Here is a 6600-nt window from a genome sequence, read left to right as displayed (position 1 = left end):
ATTCAGGAATATAAGATTCAAAAACTTAAAGAAGAAAGAAAAAAATAAAAATGCAGAACAACTAGTCTAAGAATAAAAATTAGTCTCTAAAAACGTAATTAAAATGTGACCTCATGACCTAATTAAACCCTAAGTATGTATTTATAGTAAAAATTTTACAAAAGCTTTGTTTTTCATATGCGGGTCGTGACTTGGCCTTCTCTAGGTCGCGGCCCGTGTCAATTTTTGAAGCATTCTAAATCTGCACAAGTCTTCAGGCGTTGCGACTCAGACATCTCAAGTCACGGCCCGTGTCCAGAATTTCCCTTTGCTTAGCCTCTGACTTTGCCTTGCGCAGCGACTTATAAGGTCAAGTCGAGGGACTAATTGCCTCCAACAGTCATGTATTTCTGACTTTCCTAGAGTCCCAACTTATAAGCTCAAGTCGCGACTCTAATTCAATTATTCTCAAATTAGGTCTTTCAACCTCGTTTCTTCATCACAAACTGACTTATAATCGTCCTTAGCATCATTTTGAGTCAAACAACCGCCAAGAGCTTCGTTTTTCCACCATTTTTTGTTCTTTTTACATTTTTCTCATGATATACTGCACCAACCTACAACAAAGGCAAAAAAAGCGTAATCTTGCACAAAACACACATAAAGACTCAAGATTACCACAAAAACACATTCTAAAACAACACTAAAATGAAGTTATCAAGCTCCCTCAAACTTATTCTTTGTTCGCCCTTGAACAAAGGACTCAAAACAAACCTAGACTCTAACAACATGAATTATACCAACGACAACAATTTTGCCTCAAAATTATGAATGTTAATCATATAATTATCAGGAAACTACTCAACAATTTATTAAATCTAGAATTTTGATCAAAACACTCTATCAATACACTTTAGTCTACTAACATTTTGGATTATCAAATCATGATCATTAAATAAATGTATTTGAAATCAATTATGCTAACCAAATTCTTTCCAAGCAATCCATTAAAACAAAATAATTCCATAAGCTCACTTACTTGTTACTCTCCACTAATATAAATCATGATATGCATAAGAATCAATAGGACTTATATAGGCTTGTAATGCTGGCTTAGGTAAAGGTAGATGAAAAAGTAATTTTTAGGCTCATTTTACTATAAGCACATGACCAAAACTTACCAACTCTTAATCCCCTTTCTTTTTTTTCTTTAGAGAGATGTAAAATATATATTTTTTCAATAATAACTTCACTCCCCCAAACTTTATTTTTCTATATATTCATATTGGGAGTGTATTGAACTTTTTTTTTTCAATATATATACTTGCTATAATTTTTTTTCACTTTTCATTTTCTAAACCCACTAAAGTTACAATTAAATCCCATTACACATCAATTCCCATAATTTTTTCTCAATCATATGCTCATAGTATATTAGGGACGGATATATAACCAAGTTTCAAGTATTAGGCTTAAATGACGGTTTAGAACAAAAAGATACAAAGTTAGGCTCAAAAGGGGTAAACAAAGGATCAAGTAATTTAAGGTTGGCAAGAAAAGCTCAAACGGTCCAAATGATAGCCTAAATCATATTCCTAAGCATACATGATATATTATTTTGCCTCAAATAACAAGTACGTAAGTTCTAGAATTTTAGAAAATAATTTCCACTTTCCATTCGTCATTCCACTAACCAATTTCAGCAAGCATAATCAATATCAAAAACATAAAATTAACATCATGGCAAGATATTCAACAAATGTTATCTAAACTAAAATGAACTAATGGAGTGTTCAATCAAGCACACTGATTTTTTTCAGATTTCATTTTCTTTGAATTATACTCATAACATTCACTTTATTCTCATTGGCACTTGTTGTCAATCATCATTCATGTTGATACTAGACACACTAAAACAAAAATCCAAACATTAACATAAACTAAACAAACCACACAAAACAAAACTAACATAAAAATAAACTCCCTCCCCCAAGCATAAACTAAACATTGTCCGCAATGTTTAAAAATAAGTTAAGAAAGAAAACTTACCTGGTGCGAATCACTTCAAAAGGTGGTGGATATGGAAAAGGATGCCAAGGTGGTGGATGAGGAAAATATTGTCGGTCCACCTTCTGATTTGACCATCGGTAAACCAACTCATACGGTATATCAACCTGAGCTCTAAGATAATCATGAAGCTCTCGCAAATAATTGTGACTATGTTGATTTTGCCGAATGATATAGTCCAATCTGACCAAGTGCGGATCCGGTGGAGCCTCAAGTGCAAAATATTGAGGATATTCTCCTCTCCTTTCTTCCTAAGCTGTCCTTGAATCGGCTGGTTGATCATTGGTAGGTACGGGTTCCTCAGCCGCATCTCTTTCCCCTTCAACTCCCATCTACCTGGGTTGTGGTACTGGTGGCTCCAAAGATGGGTCATCAAATTTATACACCATAGCATGAGAAATAGGTCCCATTGCCTTCCTATAAATATCACTAAGATATTTAGGTACCTCCCACACTTCACATAGATTAGTAATCATTGATCCGTTCCCCAAACCGGCAGTAGTAGTCAGTTAGCAAAAATCCCTGATACTTGTCTGGATAACTCGACCAATATTGATAGAGAGTCCCGTCATAATAGCATATACCAGAAGACACCTATCAGTACCCACTTCAGATAAGTGAGTGTTGGGCATAGGCTACACACTCACAAAAAGAGTCCAGGCCTTGGCCACACAATTCATTTGATATCTCTGTAAATGCTTCGATTTTCCGTTTTGCATGACTAAAGTAGCACCAGGAATGCACAATGTTTCTGCCACCTCAATTCAATCAATTTCACTATTATATGCCAATTGATAATATTCATCCTTATCTTGCGACAACATGGGCAATTGATATAGGGCATCAATATTATCAATATCACATTCTACCGAAACCCCTCACACAAACACCTTTCTATTAACTGCCTTAGGAAAATTGGCATAGAACTCATAAACCATTGAACAATTAGCCTTGGACATTTTATCATCCACAAAAAGTTTCCAACTACGGCGTTGAATTTCAGCCCGAATAATATTATAAGTTTCCTAAGGGTAAGGATCTTCTTGACATTCCATTCCTCTCTCTTGAATTACTGGATGTTGATATAACCTTTGATAGTGATCAAAGGCATCCTTACTAATAAAACATGTTGGATCAAATTCTTGAATTAGTTGAGGTGTTGGCAGGATTGGCTGAGTTTGGGGTGGTTGGGTGCGGGATCTTGAAGAGCGATTAGCGTTCTTAGAAGAGGTAGCCCTAGTAGGTTGTTTTCTTGGACCCATACTTACAAATGTATCAAATAGGACAACACAAAAATTGGGCAGCACTTCCACTAATTGACTGCAATTTCCTCAACTGATTAACCCCAAAAATATCACTCAAAGACACTATATAGACTAACAAGGTAGTTCAACAATCCAATTCAACCCCTTAACACAAAATTACTTCAATCAAAACTGCAAGAACTTCAAAAAGGAAAACTTACATGCTCTTGAATCTTGAAGACTGCCCACTCTTCAATTCTCCTTTCCATCTTCACTTATCACCAGTAGAAAGAAAAAAAATTAGGGTTAGAGTAAAAGAAAGGAAGAAAGAAATCAATATGAACTAGGAATTAGAAATTAGGGATATGACTTAAGGGTATTTTAAGTAGAAGGATAAAGGAAGAAATCTGAGAGCTTTTGCAAAGAAAATATTTGTTTTAGAATGGAAGAAATGTGAAAAATGAGAGGAATGGCATGAAAAAGAATCGATTTTAAACCACATTCTTCTTTCTGACACAGGCGCGCTGCGACCAAGACAGGGCAAGTCACGACCCGCCTCAAAATTTCTACATTTTCTCTATCCCAGGCACTGCGACTCAGCCTCATCAAGTCGCGACCCACCCCAATTTTTAAAACTCAAATGCTCTCTGTTTTGGCTGAGGGTCGCGACTTATAAGCCCAAGTCACGGCCCACTCCCATCCTTCAATTTTCATACTCTCTGACTTGTGTTAATGCCGCGACTTGGCTTGAAGACTAATTGAAAAAATTATTTTCACAATTTGCACGATTTTTTTTTATAGAATTTATACTAAAAATAAATAAAATTATATAAACAAACTTTACAAATCCAAAATGAAATTAAATAAAATCATCCACTAATAAAAAATAAAAACAAAAACTTAAATCAAGTATAGGAATGCCTCCTATAGCGTTGTCATTAACGTCATTTAGTCGGACACTTTTCTTCTTTCAAGTTAAACTTGGATCAAGTCCTCCCTTCACGTCTTTGGGAGCCATAGTGTCATGAGTTGACCCTCGTTTCTTGTGATTAGAAATTAGTGAAACTTTCCCCACTCATATAACAATTGAATCCTTTCACTGAAGAACCTTTTTAACCGATGACACTCATTTTGCATTCCAGTTTTAACTATGGATCTTTTCTTAGAGACTTCCAACTTGTTCTCTCATTGGTTTACTACTTCAACTCTACAACACGTTGGAACATTAAATATTACTTCCTCTTTTTGCACTTGCAACTTTAACTCACCCTTTTGTACATCAATTAAAGCCCTACAAGTAGCTAAGAATGGCCTTCCAAGTATTATTGGAATATGTTCATCTTCCTCCATATCTAGAATAATAAAGTCCGCTGGAAAGATGAATTTACCCACTTTTACCAAAACGTCCTTAATCACTCCATGAGGATGATTAACTGATATTTCTACCATCTGGAAAGACACAGTAGTTGGCCAAGCTTCTCCCAAATTCAACCTGCAAAAGATTGATAGAGGCATTAGATTCACACTGGCCCCTAAATCACATAAAGCCTTTGTTTCTACCGAACCCCCTATAGAACATGGGATATTGAAACTACCAGGATATTTAAGCGTTGGAGGTAGTTTCTTCTGAAGTATCGCACTGCACTCCTCAGTAAGTGCCACTGTCTCATAATCATCTAGTTTCCTTTTCTTCGACAAAATTTCTTTCATAAACTTCACATAATTTGGCATTTGTTCAAGTGCCTCAACAAACAGGATATTAGTGTGTAGTTTTCGAAAGATATCCAAAAATTTGGAGAATTGTTTATCAAGATTAGCCTTTTGAAATCGTTGAGGATATGGAACCCTTGGTGTTGGCTCGGTGGATTTTGGCTTTTCTATCTTTAGAAGTTCTTTAGTAACCTCCTCTTGTTATGGAGTAGTAACATGTTGATCCTCTGTCTTCTTCCCCTTGTCATCCACTGTAGGTTCATCATACTTAGTCCCACTCCTCAAGGATATTGCATTACACCACACTTTAGGATTTACCTCTGTGGAACTAGGCAAATTCCAGTGTTGTCTACTAGAAAATATTTGAGCCAATTGACATATTTGTGTCTCCAAATTCCTAATAGATGCCCTGGTTTCAGTCATGAACTGGTTCAGTACGCAGGGTTGTACTTCAAGTTGTGTTGGAGGATGTGGTGGTGGATGAGATGGGCGTGGATTTGGATCATAATACGGTCTAGAATGTAGTCTATACGTCGGTTGATGAGGGGGTTGTTGAGGTGGGTATTGTGGATACTGTGGTTGTAACCCTTGATTATTCTTCCAAGACAGATTAGGGTGATTTTTCCAAGTAGGAGTATATGAATTGGAGTAAGTGTTAGGTGCAGGTATAGAAAAGTTACCAATAACCTTTGCTTGTTCCAAAGGCATATTTTTCACATCTGTTGAGCAACTAGTTGTGCTCAAGCATTGTTCATAAGAATGTGGTCACCCACAAATCTCACAACTCACGAAATTTTGTACTTGCATTGCTTGTGCGATGAGATTAGTCTACTACAATTGCTTGGTTAGAGTGCACTTGAGCGGTCAATAGCGCAATTGGATCAACTTCTAAGACTCCTGCTACTTTCTTATTCTGACGCTTAGTAGGCCAATTATAGTTATTCATTGCCATCTTTTCCAATAATTCATATGCTTCATTAGCACTTTTTCTCATAAACGCTCCTCCCGATGCTGCATCCATAATTGTCCTTGTATTGCCCCCCAAACCATTGTAAAATGTATGAACTAGCAGCCACTTCTATATTCCATGATGTGGGCGTTTCCTTTGCAACTCTCTAAATCGTTCCCGTGCATCATATAAAGACTCCCCATCTAGTAGATGGAAGTTATTAATATCTCCTCTTATTCTAGCTGACTTGGCAGGAGGAAAATATTTACCAAGGAATTTCTGAGCCAAATCTTCCCACGTAACTATAGAGTTGGCTTGTAATGAATTCAATCAACTCTTAGCTCTGTCCCTTAGTGAAATTGGGAATAATCTCGATCTTACAGTATCGTTACTCACCCCATTCATTTTGAATGTCGCACATATCTCTAAAAATTTTATGATATGGAGATTTGGATCCTCATTTGGTAACCCCCCAAATTGTACACAATTTTGTACCATCTGAATAATTGAGGGTTTCATCTCAAAATTATTTGCCTAAACAATTGGAGGACGAATGCTTGAATGTATCCCCGTAATAGTAGGGAGTACATAGCTTCTCAATGGTGGATCGACTTCAGCTGCATTACCCATATATGCATTGTTGTTGACAAC

General features: G+C 36.4%; 1 non-coding gene across 1 annotated transcript; it reads left to right on the top strand.

Annotated features, from left to right (window-relative positions):
- Positions 1–6082: 6082 nt before the first annotated feature.
- Positions 6083–6189, top strand: LOC133813331 (small nucleolar RNA R71). Its single transcript, XR_009884354.1, has one exon. It is a non-coding gene; the product is annotated as a small nucleolar RNA R71 (small nucleolar RNA).
- Positions 6190–6600: the final 411 nt, after the last annotated feature.

The sequence above is a fragment of the Humulus lupulus genome, chromosome 1 (genome assembly GCF_963169125.1).
Source record: "Humulus lupulus chromosome 1, drHumLupu1.1, whole genome shotgun sequence".
In the NCBI taxonomy this organism is placed as follows: domain Eukaryota; kingdom Viridiplantae; phylum Streptophyta; class Magnoliopsida; order Rosales; family Cannabaceae; genus Humulus; species Humulus lupulus.
Note: the sequence above shows the minus strand (reverse complement) of the source record. Positions and strands in the feature narration are given on the sequence as shown.